At 47.3% G+C, this 16,845-nt stretch overlaps 1 long non-coding RNA gene across 1 annotated transcript in view; it reads right to left on the bottom strand.

The window, feature by feature from the left end:
* LOC307181267 overlaps window positions 1-16,845 on the bottom strand; it is a 920,325-nt gene that overhangs the window by 411,195 nt on the left and 492,285 nt on the right. The window contains exon 5 of the long non-coding RNA XR_013826264.1: window positions 870-955. This is a non-coding gene — a long non-coding RNA (uncharacterized lncRNA). The remainder of the gene's footprint in view (window positions 1-869; window positions 956-16,845) is intronic.

Genomic DNA, 16,845 nt, shown 5'->3' with positions numbered 1-16,845 from the left:
TTAACCTCCTGTTTTGCCCAGTTTGCAATTTCTGCGGAAGATGAACAGGAATAGCGAGAACCAATGAGAGACTAGCTGGAGGTGTCTGGACGGGCAAATTTAACTCTCATTTCCCACCAGGAAGAGGAATTAACCAAAGGCTCAGCGTGCCGTGCCGGAACCAGATTAGGGCCTGAAGCCATCCTGCGGTGTTGCGGCCAGCTCACAAGAAAGCAAGTTGAAGAAAGGAGCTCAGGGGCACTGTAATTCACAAACCTGCAGAGTTATAAATGACAGCTATCGTCCAAAAATATACTGAAGTAAGGCTGCCAAGAGGACTTGAAAGCGGGGCAGAATTGCTGGAAACCGATTTCAGGAGGTAGACTGGAATTGCATTGAAAGCATAGGAAAAGAGGCAGAACGTCCACAATGATGCACTTGGCCAAAAAGGGCGTATGCGATTTTTCCTGAATATATTCAGGAAAAAACGCATACGCCCTTTTTGGCCAACCAAGCAAGCTTGCAAAGGAAATCTGCACTACAATGAAGTCTCACTTCCCCCCGGTCAAAAGGGCCATCTGAAAAAAGTGTAAAATCCAGAAAGGCAGGACAGGCCATGGAGAACTGGGAGCCTTCTTATGCTGATGGGCGGGATGTAAATTGCCAACAGACACTTGGGAGAAGTGTATGGTGTTTCCTGAAACATCTAAAGAACAAAGCAACAGAGCCTAGGGCAGTTTCACTTACGGTCCTATAGCTTAGGGAAATTAAAATCAAAAAGACACAGCCACCCCAAAGTTTGGGACGCCTCTGTTTACAAGAACCTCGTTTACCGTACAAGTTCAATATCACAGAAAGTGAAAAATGGATAAAGAACTTGTGGTACTTACGTACAATGCAGTATCACTCAGCAATGAAATCTATGTCATCAGGCTCGTAGCAGCATAATGAGTGGATTCAGGTACGATGATACTAACTGAAATAAGTCACACAGAAAAAGAAACATCATAAGATATCACTAATACACGGAATGTAACCTTGGCTACACAGGAACTGAATTCCAAAACAGAACAGGGACTCAAATTTAGAAAACCAGCTTATGCTTGCTTAAGGGGAAAGGTGAGTTGGGGTACTGCATAAAACCAGAGATTGAAATGAGCACAGATAAAGTTCCTTAAGCCAAATATGGAATAGACAAGAGCTACTCCTTGCTCAACGAAATGGACTCAACACCCCATATTAAACGCCTAAGAATGTACCTGACTAGTAAGTATCTTAAAACCTATGGATTGCTATGTCTCCGAAAGAGAATCAAGCGTGTGTACATGGGCATGAACGCAACAGTGATAGGATTGGAGAGGTTCGGTGAGCAAATGAAGACCGTTTGAAGTCATATTGCATGGTACCATTACACGGGTCTCAACTCTCCAGGTTTAAGGTATTCTTCCTTCAGCTAAAACATGCATGTGGAACCCAGAGTATGATCAACCATGTGAAAGGGAGACGTGTTCAAATATGTCTCAGTTTTCGTACCCTGGTACTCGGGTGCAACATTCCAGATGCTTTACTAACAATCTCCCCACTTGGAGAGTCAGCGCCTTTAACCTCCTGTTTGGCCCAGTTTGCAATTTCTGCGAAAGATGAACACGAATAAGGAGAACCAACGAGAGACTAGCTGGAGGTGTCTGGACGGGCAAATTTATCTCTCATTTCCCACCAGGAAGAGGAAATAACCAAAGGCTCAGCATGCCGTGCCGGAACCAGATTAGGGCCTGAAGCCATCCTGCGGTGTTGTGGCCAGGTCACAAGAAAGCGAGTTGAAGAAAGGAGCTCAGGGGCACTGTAATTCACAAACCTGCAGAGTTATAAATGACAGCTATCGTCCAAAAATATACTGAAGTAAGGCTGCCATGAGGACTTGAAAGCGGGGCAGAATTGCAGGAAACCGATTTCAGGAGGTAGACTGGAATTGCATTGAAAGCATAGGAAAAGAGGCAGAACGTCCACAATGATGCACTTGGCCAAAAAGGGCGTATGCGTTTTTTCCTGAATATATTCAGGAAAAAACACATATGCCCTTTTTGGCCAACCAAGCAAGCTTGCAAAGGAAATCTGCACTACAATGAAGTCTCACTTCCCCCAGGTCAAAAGGGCCATCTGAAAAAAGTGTAAAATCCAGAAAGGCAGGACAGGCCATGGAGAACTGGGAGCCTTGTTATGCTGATGGGCGGGATGTAAATTGCCAACAGACACTCGGGAGAAGTGTATGGTGTTTCCTGAAACATCCAAAAAACAAAGCAACAGAGCCTAGGGCACTTCCACTTATGGTCCTATAGCTTAGGGAAATTAAAATCAAAAAGACACAGCCACCCCAAAATTTGGGACGGCTGTGTTTACAGGAACCTCTTCTGCAGCACAAGTTAAATATGCCAGAGAGCAAATAATGCATAAAGAAGTTGCGGTACTTACGTACAACAGAATACCTCTCAGCAATGAAAACTATGTCACCAGGCTGTAAAAGCATAATGAGTGGATTGAGGCACGGTGATTCTAAGTGAAAAAAGTCACACAGAAAAAGAAACATCATAAGGTATCACTAATACATGGAATGAGAACTTGGCTACACATGAACTGAATTACAAAACAGAACAGGGTCTCATGTTTAGAAAACCAACTTATGCTTGCTTAAGGGGGAAGGTGATAGCGGTGCTGCATAAAACCAGAGTTTGAAATTAGCACAGATACCGTTCCATAAGCCACATATGTAATAGCCAAGACCTACCCCTTGCTCAACAAAATGGACTCAACAATGAGGTATCACCTCACATCTGATTGAATGGGCATCATCAGAATATCTACAAAAAAAAATGCTGGAAAGGGTGTGGAGAAAAGGAACCCTCTTCCACTATTGTTGGGAATATAAATTGATACAGTCACTATGGAGAACAATATGGAGTTTCTTAAGAAACTAACAGTAGAATTACCATATGATACAGCAATCCCAGTTCTGGACATATACCCAGACAAAACCATAAATCAAAAAGAGACATTCACCGCAATGTTCATTGCCTCACTCTTTACAATATCGAGGTAATGAAGCAACCTAAATGCCCACAGACAGACGAATGCATAAAGCAGTGGTACATATATAAAATGGAATATTACTAAGCCATGAAAAGGAATGAAATTGGGTCATTTGTAGAGACGTCGATGGATCTAGAGACTGTCATACAGAGTGAAGTAAGTCAGAAAGAGAAAAACAAATCTTGTATATTCATGCATATATGTGGAACCTAGAAAAACTGTACAGGTTAACCATTTTGCAAGGCATAAATAGAGCAACAGATGTAGACAACAAACGTATGGACAACAAGGGGGGAAAGCTGTTGGGGGGGTGGTGGTGGGAGGAGTTGAGAGACTGGGATTGGCATGTATACATTTATATGTATAAAATAGATAACCAATAAGAACCTGCTGTATAAAAATATAAAATAAAATTCAAAATTAAAAAGAAATAAAATTTAAAAAATAAAACAGAAAAAACAATTATTCCCTGCACATACATGTATTCATATGAATAAATTATTTCCATGCTTATATCTGTAAATACGAAAAAGAGGAATAAAATCTACCTTGAACCAAAAACGAAAAAGAGAAAAAAAACACAGAACCCACCAGTTCCACAGAGGAAAACCGTATCAGGGCACTTGCTCCAGTTGTAAACCATTCTGAAGTTGGTCAGTGGTGGGGAATCGTCTCCCATTCAGCCAGCAGCCCCCACGCAACAAGCGTCCTCATTGCAAAGCTGGGGCACCGTGCCGAGGCATCTGTGAGTAAACGTGAGCTGAGCCCCAGGCCAGTTGCTGCTGAACTATTCCCACCCGTCCCAGGTAAAACACCTGAATATATACAAGGACTTGAAAGCCTAGAGGAAGGGCCATAGAGCCACACGAGTGACAGCATGCCGGCCGACTTGGTGCCTGCAGGCCAGCCAGGATGGTCCTGGCCCTGGGTGCTCTTCTGGAAGATTTCCATTTCCCTGCCTGAGATACCCGTCCTGTCCCTGCCCCCACTGCTTTTTTCCTTCCTCACCTCTGCCCAGGGAGAAATTCCAGCAGCAGGTATGGGTGACACATCCTCTTCTTTAGCAGGTGGCAGCCTGGCAACTGCTGCAGAAAGTCCAGCAGAGCCCCACTCACACTGGGCCACCCACAAAGCCGTGGCCTCTCACTCCCTCCCACCAGCCCAGCCCCGAGACTGCTGACAGGGCAGAGAAAATGGCGTCAGGCACGGCTGCAGGGGCTCTTGCTGCCTGGAGTGGTATTTATATTGATCTCAACCCAGGCACACCTGGGGAGGGCTGGCCGGCACGGTAAGGCTGCCCAGGTCAGCCAATCATCACCCCTCAGGGGCTCACAGTTGCAGAAAATGGAACTTGCTGAACCGGCCAGGTCCAAGGAACAGGTGTGGGCTCCTGAGAGTCAGGATAGACAAGGGGCTGCAGCTTTGGCTTGTTTTCTAATCATTTTATCTGGCCCATGAGTGGGAGACAACTTCAAGAAAACCCTCTCCTAATGAGAGGAACCCAGGAGTCAGGGAGAGGAGGGGTGGGTGGTGGTTGGAGACAGAGGCCTGGTGCCCCAGGTGCAGTGGAAGTCTCTGGAAGACCAGGTGGAGGGAGGCCTCACGGAGTGATGCCCAGTGTCACAGACCTGTCGCAGCTGCTGTTTGTTAGTTCAAGTCCTGCTCTGAGGTGCTCTGTGTCAGCTCTGAGCGACAGGTGAGCTGGGGGTGCTCTGTAATGAGGGCTATGTGCACGGTTCCTGTGTGCCCAGCCCTGCCACGGTACCTGCAAGGGTAGCTCTGTATCCTGGGAGGGGCCTGACCACGAGAGCCCCATGGGCTGGGGTGGGGGTGGGGTACCTGCCCGGGTGAGCTCCATATTCTGGGATTGGTCTGACCACGAGAGCCCCATGGGCTGCTGGGGACCTGGTAAAGGATGTCAGGACAGTCAGTGAAGCCACCGAGGATATACCTCCAGCTGCTCCTAATTCCTACACCCTGCTGGTCATTCTACCAACCACCAGGACATGGTATTCTGTATTAGTCTTCAATGATGCCTTCTTTTGTATTCCATTAGTCCCAGAGTCACAAGAAATTTTGGCTTGTGAGTGGCAGGACTCAACATACAACTAAAACAATACTTCCGGGCCTTCTTGCCCCAAGGGTGCAAAAATTCCCACACCATCTTTGGGGAAAGCTTAGCTAAAGACCTAAAAGTTCTACCTCTGGAAAAGGAAACCCTCCTTCAATATGCAGACGACATTCTGATCGCCAGCCCTACTAAGGAGGCCTCTGAACTACCAAGCCAATAAAGGATAGAAGTTGTCCAAGAAAAAGCTCAAATATCACAGACTGCGGTGACCTGCCTGGGCTTCATTCTCACAGAAGGTCAGAGAAGCCCATCCCAGGAAAGGGAAGAAACCATTTTCAGCCTTACCCCTTTCTAAAACTAGAAGACAGCTTAGGGGTTCCTGGGGAGGCCAGGGTTTGCTGCTTCTGGATCCCTAACTACAGTCTACTAGCTGGGCCTCTATATGAAACACTGAAAGGAAAAGATGATGATCCTTTTGAATAGAATCCAGAAGTGGCCTTTCAAGAATGGAAAGAGCAGTCAATTCAGACCCTTGCCCTGGAACTCCCTAATTTAGCTAAACCCTTTGACCTTTACATTCCCGGTGAAAGGTGAATCGCCATTGGAGAATTAGTGCAAAAACTGGGACCACTTGATATGGAACAATGCAAGAATGCCATCCAGGTAGGATAAACTACGGTCACCAAGGGGCTTGGCCCACTGCCACATCTGGCCAAGATACTGGCGGTATCTAAAAACCTGGAAATCAGCAGCCCAAAAGGCCACCTCCCTCCTAAGGGAAAAGGAGCCCACGTGGTGATCCTAACCACCAACCATGCCCTGAAGTTGCAGGGTTCACTCCGTGGGCACACCAACCTCGAGTGAGGAGGCCCTCCAACTCCAACATCCAGAGAGATAACCGGGGGCAACAGGGCACCATGACGACTCGTGTGAACATCACTTGACCTGGAGTTTCTCTCATAAAACAACAAGAGTGTGTCCCAAAAGAGTAGACTACTGCTTGCAGGACTTACTGCACCCAGAGGGGAGCTAATAATCTTGGCGGGGGAACCATATACCACACTGTCACCATAGAAAAGCCTACAGACACCGTGATGATGGTGGCCAATAAGACCGGCTGGACTCCTGTTTACTTCAAAAGGCTGTTGACTCAGTGGCCATCATGGTCCTTGATCACCACTGACCCTGGACTGTCTGGGAGTTGAGTGGGCAGGGCTCTGACACCTGGTGCTGTTTGTACGTTAATTCAGGGGCCTAATTGAAGAAAGCGCAGACTACTGGTCAGAGCATCTAGGCTGGCAGAAACGGTCAGCCTAAGGTGGCCGAACAAATGTGGGGCGGGGTGAGACCGGCCCCCACAGCGTCTCTGCACATCTCTTTCCTGGACCCTTAAAGGTCATTAGAATCTATAACACTTCCAATGCTGGTGCTCAGGTGGACGAGCAGGGAGGCAGGGGTCCTGGGGACAATCAACGTCACCTGGAGGCTGCTGGGGAGAAGCTCTGACTCTCGCCCCCGGGTATGAGGGCTCCCAACTCAGCACTCAGCAGTTACAGAAGAAGGGTCTGCACCCTCATCACTCCAAGAATGAGGAACAGGACAAAAAGCAGAGGAGGGGTTTGTCCCCAGCAAAGCCCATTAAAAATCCCTGGGAGATAAAAATAGAATCTGGGCAATAAAGTCAAGTCTAACCTTTTTTATCCTTTGTGCTTTGTCTAATTTCATGTGCTCCTAGGGTCCCTCATGCAGAGGTTCCACACCCGGCACTTCAGACCAGATTTCCTAGTGCAGAATGGTTGGGATGACACCTCAGCTCCTGGGGCCCAGTGCAGACTCCGCGATATAGAGACTGAGCTGCAGCCAAACCGGCCCTCGAGAGCTCCGCCGCCTCCCTCCCACTGACTCTGACAGGATCTCTACACAGCAGCCCAGCCCACAGCCCACGGGGTAGTGCATGCTCTCACCTCTCCATTCTCTGATCAAAATATAAAGTTTCCTTTGCTTGTGAACCAAACTCAGTCTCGATCTGTTGGCCCCAATGACACTGGGCAGGGGGACACTTGTTGGGGTCCACTCTGGAGGATCAGTAACAGAAATTGAGACTATTGTAACCTCAATGAACAGATGTGTGAGCCAAACTGTAGTTAACATAGAACAGTGTATAAGGCTCGGGTAAAATAAGATGTTTCTAACACTTCCATTTGATATTTCCATCACTTTATTATAAGCAAGTTCAGTGAAAGGGTTTGTCTTATTTGTCAGGTCAATATTAGAGAAACGAAGTGATTTCTTTCCAAGGATGTACATCTAATAATCTTGGTTAAAGCTTCAATCTTGTTTTAAATGCTTTTCCATTGAAAATGATACCTCTCTTTCAGCTCCCCCATTTCTGAGAAGTATAAAATCTTATAATTTATTATTACCAAAGGGGAAAGGTGGGAGGAGGGATAAATTAACAGTTTGGGATTAACACATACACACTGCTATGTATAAAATAGATCATCAACAAGGAACTACTGTATAGCACAGGGAACTACACTCAACATTTTGCAATAACCTATAAGGGGAAATAATCTGAAAAAGAATAGATATTTTTATTGACATCATCTATCAATGACAGTTAAAGTGTAGCCTAAGCGAAGCTGGTGGTGAGTGCTTCTGACCCTGAAGACTTCAATCATCTAAAGTTTGGACTCTGCCTACTTCCCAAGGCCCTTAATGAACATATGTGTAGCCGTAGCTTAAAAAATTCCCCAGTTTGGGTTTCGGGGAGACACTGATTTTGAAAAAGCCCTGGTGTTCTCCTTACATGAATGGGACTCTTCCTACTGCTAAAACATGTCTGTCACACCCAGAGGATGGTATACCGTCTGATCGGGAAGAGTTTGGAAAAGGCATCTCATCTCCTCATCTCCTGGTGCTCGAGTTCACCCCTCCAGCGTCTTTACTAACAGTCTCCCCACTTGGAGATGTCAACACTGTCAACATCCTGTTGCATACAGTTTGGAATTTGTCCAGAGGATGAAGCGGAAGGATGAGGAACAATGAGAGACAAGTCCTAGGTGTTCAGACAGGCACATGTCACTCTAATTTCCAATCAGGAAGACGAATTGACCAAAGGCTAGGGTTGCCCATGGAAACAGTATAGGGCTTGAGGAAATCCTGCTGCTTTGTGGCCAGTTCCCATAAACACAAGTTGAACAATGGAACTCAGGGGCAGTAAAATTCACGAAACTGCAGAGTTGAAAATATCCATCACTGAAAAATGTCTTGAGGAAAGTCAGAGAAAAGGACTTGTAAGCAAGGGAGAATGGCAGGAAAGGGATTTGAGGAGGTAGAAAGGACTCGCCATTAAGCACAAGAAAAGGAGCTGAACATTGCCAACATTGCAGTTGGCCAAAAAGGGTGTATGCGTTTTTTTCTGTATATATTCAAGAAAAGGGCATACACTTTTTTAGCCAACCAAACAGGTGGGCACTGGAAGTCAATACTACAAAACATATCACTTCGCATCAGTCAGAAGAGCCATCCTCATAAAGCGTAAACAACAGAAATGCAGGACAGGGCAAGGAGAAGAGGGAGCCCTGTGAGACTTATAGTGGAAATGTATATTGCCAACGGCCATTCTGGAGAAGTGTATTGTGTTTACTAAAGCATCTAAAAAATGAGCTACAGAGCATAGGGCACTTGCACTCATGGGCATATATCTTGGGAAAAACAAAAATCGAGAGGACACAGGCACCCCAATGTTTACCCCCTCTCTGTTTAAAAGATCCCCGACTAGGATATAACTTAAATGTCTCTGGAGGGAAAGAATGGATAGAGATGTGGTACTTAGGTAGAGTGGAATATTATTCAGCCTGGAAATCAATGAAATATGGCCAGTTGTAACAACTCTGGAGGAGTTACATATGATCTTTCTAAGTGACATAATTCAAAAAGAAAAAGACACATATCATAAGATATCACTTAAAGGTGGAATCCAAAATGGCTACACATGAAATAAATTACAAAACAAAAACATAGTCAAATATGTAGAAAACACGCATAAGGCTGCTAAACGGGAAAGGTGGGGAGGGGTGAGGCATCATCCAGGAGGTTGAAATTAGCAAAGATACCATTCCAAATACCAAACTGATAATCAACAAGGCCTACACCGTAGCTAAAAGAACTGCACTCAGCACACTCAAGTCACCGGAAAAGAATATATACGACTGGTAAGAATCTGAAAAAGAATTTACTGATGTCTCTCTGTACGTGAATCAAGTGGATGTACAGCAGCAAGAAACAGAGCTTTGAAAATCAGCTGTAACCAATATAGTAATAAATTGAAAAAAATAAACGACAGAGAGACAGAGAAAACCTCTTACAACTTTTCCTCGGGGACGGTGATGCAACATGGATTGAACACATCTAGACCCACAGCAGGATGAGACATAAGGCTGGAAACTGTTTGCACTAAGAGAAATGTGAGGTTGGGTGAGGAAATGCACACCCTTTAAAGTAATACTACCTGGTACCCATTCAATGGGTCCCAAATCTGCAGGTTCAAGGGATCTTCCTACAGCTAAAACATGCATGGAAAACCCAGAGGACTGTACACCATGTGATCGGGAGATGTGTCTAAAATGCAGCTCATTTATCCTCTCCTGGTGCTCCTGTTCACCATTCCAGCCACGTTACTTAGAATCTCCCCACTTGGAGAATCAGCACATTTCAACTTCTGTTTCACACATTTTGCAAATTGTGAGGAGGATGAACGGGCAGAGGGGGAACCAATGAGAGAATAGTTATAGGGGTTTGGACGGGCACATATAACTCTAATTTCCCATTAAGAATAAGAATTGAAAAAAGGCTCAGCCCGCCTCGCCGGAGCCAAAATAGGGCCTGAAGCAATCCTGCGGGTTTGAGGCCAGCTCACAAAAGAGCAACTTAAAAAATGGAGCTCAGGGTCACTGCAATTCACAAACCTGCAGAGTTATAAATGAAAACTAAAGTCCAAAAATATGTTGAGGTAAGGCAAAGAAGAGGATCTGAATGCAAGACAGAATTGCAAGAAACAGATTTCAAGAGATAGATTGGACTCATCTTTAAAGCACATGAAAAGTGGCAGAATTTCGACAATGATGCAGTTGGCCCAAAAGGGCGTATGCGTTTTTTCCTGATTATATCCAGGAAAAAACGCATACGCACTTTATGGGCAACGAAGCAAGCAAGCAATGCAAATGTGCACAACAAAGAAGTCTCATTTCCCACCGGTCAAAAGGGCCATCCTAAAAAATTGTAAAAACCAGAAATGCAGGACAGGCCATGAAGAACAAGGAGCCTTTATACGCTGATGGGCAGTGTGTGAACTGCCGAGAGCCACTCTGGAGAAGTGTATGGTGGTTCCTAAATCATCTAAAAAGCAGAGCTACAGAGCATAGGACACTTCCAATCATGGGAGTATATCTAGGGAAGTCTAAAAATCAACAAGACACAAGCACACCACAGTTTAGGGCTACTCTGTTTACAAGAACCTCAACTTCAGTACACCTTAAATATCCCAGGAAAGAGAACAATGGATAAAGAAGATGTGGTACTTATGTACAATGGAATATCTCTTCACCATGAAATCAATGTAATAAGGCTAGTAGAAGGATAAAGAGTGGATTTAGGTCCGATAATACTACTTGAAATAAGTCAAACAGAAAAAGAAACATATCATAAGATATCACCTATAGAGGGAGGGTAAATATGGCTGCACAAGAAATGAATTACAGAACAGAACAGTGTCTCACATTTAGAAAACACACTTATGTCAGCTTAAGGGGAAAGGAGAGGTGGGGTGATGCATAAAACCAGAGTTTGAAATTAGCACAGATACCGTTCAATAAACCAAATAGGTATTAGACAAGATCTACACCTTGCTCAATGAACTGGCCTCAACACACCCTATACACCGCAGAGAAATATATCTGAGTAATAAGAATCTTAAAACCCATGTATTGATATATCTCCATAAGGGAATCAAGTGTGTGCAGAGCGGCACAAACACAGCAGTGAAAATGAGCTAAACCCCATTATAGAAATAAATTTTAAAAACAAAACGCAGAAACAATGAAAGAGAGAAAAATTCTTACAAAATTTGCTCAGGGGCTGTGATGCAACCTGGATTGACCACATATAAACCCACAGCTGGATAAGACATAAGGCTGGACACTTGGGGCTGAGAGGATTGGTGAGCTTTGGTGAGCAACTGCCAAAAGTTTAATGCAATACTTCATGCTACTCATTCCAAGGGTCCCAACAATCCAGGTTGAAGGGAATCTTCCTACAGCTAAACCATGCTTGGGAAACCCAGCGACTGGTATACCATATGATCGGGAAAGGTTTCTAAAACGCACCTCATTTTTCCTCTCCTGGGACTCCGGATCGACATTCCAGCCGCTTTACTAAAAACATCCCCTCATGGAGAGTCAATGCCTTTAAGTTCTGGTATCGCACAGTCTGCAGTTAGTGCGGAGGATGAATGGGAATAGGGGGAACCAGTGAGAAACTAGCTGTAGCGGTTTCAATGGGCACATGTCACTCTAATTTCACATCAGTAAGAAGAATTAACCAAAGGCACAGCAAGGTGCCCCAGAAGAAGAATAGGGCCTGAAGGAATCCTGTGGTTATGAGGCAAGATCACAAAAATAAGAGCTGAAAAATGGAGCTAAGGGCCACTGCAAGTCAAAAACCTGCAGAGTTATAAAGGCCAACTATTTTCAAAAAATATATTGAGGTAAGGCTATGAAGCGGCAATGAAATCAAGGCAGAATTGCAGGAAACCAATTTCAGGAGGTAGACTGGAATTGCACTGAAAACATATGAAGAAAGTCAGAACCTCGACAATGATGCACTTGGCCAAAAAGGGCGTATGCGTTTTTTCCTGAATATATTCAGGTAAAAACGCATACGCCCTTTTTGGCCAACCAAACAAGTTTGCAAAGGAAATCTGCACTACAATGAAGTCTCACTTCCCCCCGGTCAAAAGGGCCATCTGAAAAGAGTGTAAAATCCAGAAAGGCGGGACAGGCCATGGAGAACTGGGAGCCTTGTTATGCTGATGGACGGGGTGTAAATTGCCAACAGCCACTCGGAAGAAGTGTATGGTGTTTCCTGAAACATCTAAAAAACAAAGCAACAGAGCCTAGGGCACTTCCACTTATGGTCCTATAGCTTAGGGAAATTAAAATCAAAAAGACACAGCCACCCCAAAGTTTGGGACGGCTCTGTTTACAAGAACCTCGTTTACGGTACAAGTTCAATATTGCAGTAAGAGAAAAATGGATAAAGAAGTTGTGGTACTTATGTACAATGCAATATCACTCAGCAATGAAATCTATGTCATCAGGCCCGGAGCAGCATAGTGAGTGGATTCAGGTATGATGATTCTAACTGAAATAAGTCACAGAGAAAAAGAAACATCATAAGATATCACTAATACACGGAATGTAAACTTGGCTACACAGGAACTGGATTACAAAACAGAACAGGGTCTCACATTTAGAAAACCAATTTATGCTTGCTTAAGGGTAAAGGTGAGTTGGGGTGCTGCATAAAACCAGAGATTGAAATGAGCACAGATAAAGTTCCTTAAGCCAAATATGTAATAGACAAGAGCTACTCCTTGCTCAACGAAATGGACTCAACACCCCATATTAAACGCCTAAGAATGTACCTGACTAGTAAGTATCTTAAAAACTATTGATTGCTATGTCTCTGAAAGAGAATCAAGCGTGTGTACAGGGGCATAAACGTAGCAGTGATAGGATTGGAGAGGTTCGGTGAGCAAATGAAGACCCTTTGAAGTCATATTGCATGGTACCCATTCCACGGGTCTCAACTCTACTGGTTTAAGGTATTATTCCTTCAGCTAAAACATGCATGTGGAACCCAGAGTATGATCCACCCTAACCCTTCCCCGAAGCCTTACCCTAACCCATTCCCTAGTCCTAACCCGTATGCTAACACTAACCCATGCCCTCACACGTAGGCTCACCCTAAACCGTTTTCGTACCCGCACCTGGACCCTAAAACGTACTAAAACCCTAACCCTAACCCTAGCCCGAACCCTAACTCTAACACTTCCCCGGAGCCTTCCCCTCACCCGTCACCTAATCCTAACCCGAACGCTAACACTAAACCGTGCCCTCACACGTACGCTCCCCCTAAACCATTGTCATACGCTCATCTGGACCCTAAACCGTCCCCATCACCTACCCCTAACCCTAGACCGAACCCTAACCCTAACCCTTCCCCGAAGCCTTCCCCTCACACGTCCCCTAATCCTAACCCGTACGCTAACACTAACCCGTGCCCTTACACGCACGCTCCACCTGAAACGTTGTCATACCCTCACCTGGACCCTAAACCGTCCCCGTTCCCTAACCCTAAACTTACCCCGAACCCTAACCCTAACACTTCCCCGGAGCCTTCCCTTCACCCGTCCCCTAATCCTAACCCGTATGCAAACAGTAACCCGTGCTCTCACACGTACGCTCCACCTAAACCGTTGTTGTACCCTCACCTGGACCTTAAACCGTCCCCGTCCCCTAACCCTAAGTCTAGCCCGAAACCTAACCCTAACTCTTTCCCGAAGCCTTCCCCTCACCCGTCCCCTAATCCTAACCCGTACGCTAACATTTACCTATTCCCTCACACGTACACTCCCCCTAAACCGTTGTCGTACCCTCACCTGGACCCTAAACCTTCCCCGTCCCCTAACGCTAACCCTAGCCCGAACACTAACCCTAACCCTTCCCCGAAGCTTTCCCCTCTCACGTCCCCTAATCCTAACCCGTACGCTAACACTAACACATGCCCTCACACGTACCCTCCCACAAACCGTTGTCGTAACCTGACCTGGACCCTAAACCGTCCCCGTCCCCTAACCTTAACCCTAGCCCGAACCCTAACCCTAACCCTTCCCTGAAGCCTTCCCCTCACCCATCCCCTAATCCTAACCCGTATGCTAAAACTATCTCGAGCCCTCACACGAACACTCCCCCTAAACCGTAGTCGTACCCTAACCGGGACCCTAAACCGTCCCCGTCCCCTAATCCTAACCCTAGCCCGAACCCTAACCCTAACCCTTCCCCGAAGCCTTCCCCTCACCCGTACTCTATTACTAAGCCGTACGCTAACACTAACCTGTGCCCTCACACGTACGCTCCCCCTAAACCGTTGTCGTAACCTCAACTGGACCCTAAACCGTACCCTTCCCCTAACCCTAACCCTAGCTCGAACCCTACCACTAAGCCTTCCCCAAAGCATTCCCCTCATCTGTCCCCTAATCCTAACCCGTACTCTAACACTAACCCGTGCCCTCACACGTACGCTCCCCCTAAACCGTTGTCATACACTCACCTGGACCCTAAACCGTCCCCATCCCGTAACCCTAACCCTAGACGGAACCCTAACCCTAACCCTTTCCAGGAGCCTTCCCCTCACCCGTCCCCTAATCCAAACCCGTACGCTAACAAAAACCGTGCCCTCACACGTACGCTCCCCCTAAACAGTTGTCGTACCCTCACCTGGACCCTAAACCGTCCCTGTCCCCTACACCTAACCCTAGACCGAACCCTAACCCTAACCCTTCTCGGAAGCCTTCCCCTCACCCGTCCCCTAATCCGAACCCTTACACTAACACTAACCCGTGCCCTCACACGTACGCTCCCCGTGAACCGTTGTCGTACACTCACCTGGACCCTAAACCGTCCCCGTCCCCTAACCCTAACCCTAGCCCGAAACCTAAACATAACCCTTCTCCGAAGCCTTCCCCTCACCCGTCCCATAATCCTAATGCGTACGCTAACACTAACCCATGCCCTCACACGTACGCTCCCCGTGAACCGTTGTCGTACCCTCACCTGGACCCTAAACCGTCCCCGTCCCCTAACAATAACCCTAGCCTGAACCCTAACACTAAACCTTCCCCGAAGCCTTCCCCTCAACCGTCCCCTATTACTAAGCCGTACACTAACACTAACCCGAGCCCTCACACGTACGCTCCCCCTAAAACGTTGTCGTACACTCACCTGCACCCTAAACAGTCCCCGTCCCCTAACACTAACCCTAACCCGAACCGTAACCCTAACTCTTCCCCGAAGCCTTCCCCTCACCCGTCCCCTAATCCTAAGCCATTTGCTAACACTAACCCGGGCCCTCACACATACGCTCCCCCTAAAGCGTTGTCGTACCATCCCCTGGACCCTAAACCGTCCCCGTCCCCTAACCCTAACCCTAGCCCGAACCCTAACCCTAACCCTTCCCCGAAGCCTGACCCCCACCCGTCCCCTAATCCTAACCCGTACACTAACACTAACCCGTGCCCTCACACGTACGCTCCCCCAAATCGTTGCCGTACCCTCCCATGGACCCTAAACCGTCTCCGTTCCCTAACCCTAACCCTAGCCCGAACCCTAACCCTAACCCTTCCCCGAAGCCTGACCCTCACCCGTCCCCTAATCCTAACCAGTACGCTAACACTAACCCGCGCCCTCACACGTACGCTCCCCCTACAGCGTTGTCATACCCTCCCCTGGAACCTAAACCGTCCCCGTCCCCTAACCGTAAACCTAGCCCGAACACTAACCCTAATACTTCCCCGAAGCCTGACCCTCCCCCGTCCCCTAATCCTAACCCGTACGTGAACACTAACATGCGCCCTCACACGTACGCTCCCCCTAAAGCGTTGTTGTACCCGCCCCGGGACCCTATACCGTCCCTGTCCCCTAACCCTAACCCTAGCCTGAACCCTAACCCTAACCCTTCCCCGAAGTCTGACCCTCACCCGTCCCCTACATCTAACCCGTACGCTAACACTAACCAGCGCCCTCACACGTACGCTCCCCCTAAAACATTGTCGTACCCTCCCGTGGACCCTAAACCGTCCCCGTCCCCTAACACTAACCCTAGCCCGAACCCTAAACCTAACCCTTCCCCGAAGCCTGACCCTCACCCGTCCCCTTATCGTAACACGTACGCGAACACTAACCCACGCCCTCACAGGTACGCTCCCCCTAAAGCGTTGTCGTACCCTCCCCTGGACCCTAAACCGTCCCCATCCCCTAACCCTAACCGTAGCCTGAAACCTAAACATAACCCTTCTCCGAAGCCTTCCCCTCACCCGTCCCATAATCCTAACCCGTACGCTAACACTAACCCATGCCCTCACACGTACGCTCCCCGTGAACCGTTGTCGTACCCTCACCTGGACCCTAAACCGTCCCCGTCCCCTAACAATAACCCTAGCCCGAACCCTAACACTAAACCTTCCCCGAAGCCATCCCCTCACCCGTCCTCTATTACTAAGCCGTACGCTAACAATAACCCGTGCCCTCACACGTACGCTCCCCCTAAAACGTTGTTGTACACTCACCTGGACCCTAAACAGTCCCCGTCCCCTAACACTAACCCTAGCCCGAACCGTAACCCTAACTCTTCCCCGAAGCCTTCCCCTCACCCGTCCCCTAATCCTAAGCCGTTTGCTAACACTAACCCGTGCCCTCACAAGTACGCACCCCCTAAACGGTTGTCGTACCCTCACCTGGACCCTAAACCATCCCCGTCCCCTAACCCTAACCCTAGCCCGAACCCTAACCCTAACCCTTCCCCGAAGCCTTACTTTCACCAGTCCCCTAATCCTAACCTGTACGCTAACACTAACAATTGCCCTCACACGT

The sequence above is a fragment of the Stenella coeruleoalba genome, assembly GCF_951394435.1.
Source record: "Stenella coeruleoalba genome assembly, contig: scaffold_41, whole genome shotgun sequence".
Taxonomy (NCBI): Eukaryota; Metazoa; Chordata; class Mammalia; order Artiodactyla; family Delphinidae; genus Stenella; species Stenella coeruleoalba.
This window is presented reverse-complemented; position numbering and strand designations above follow the sequence as displayed.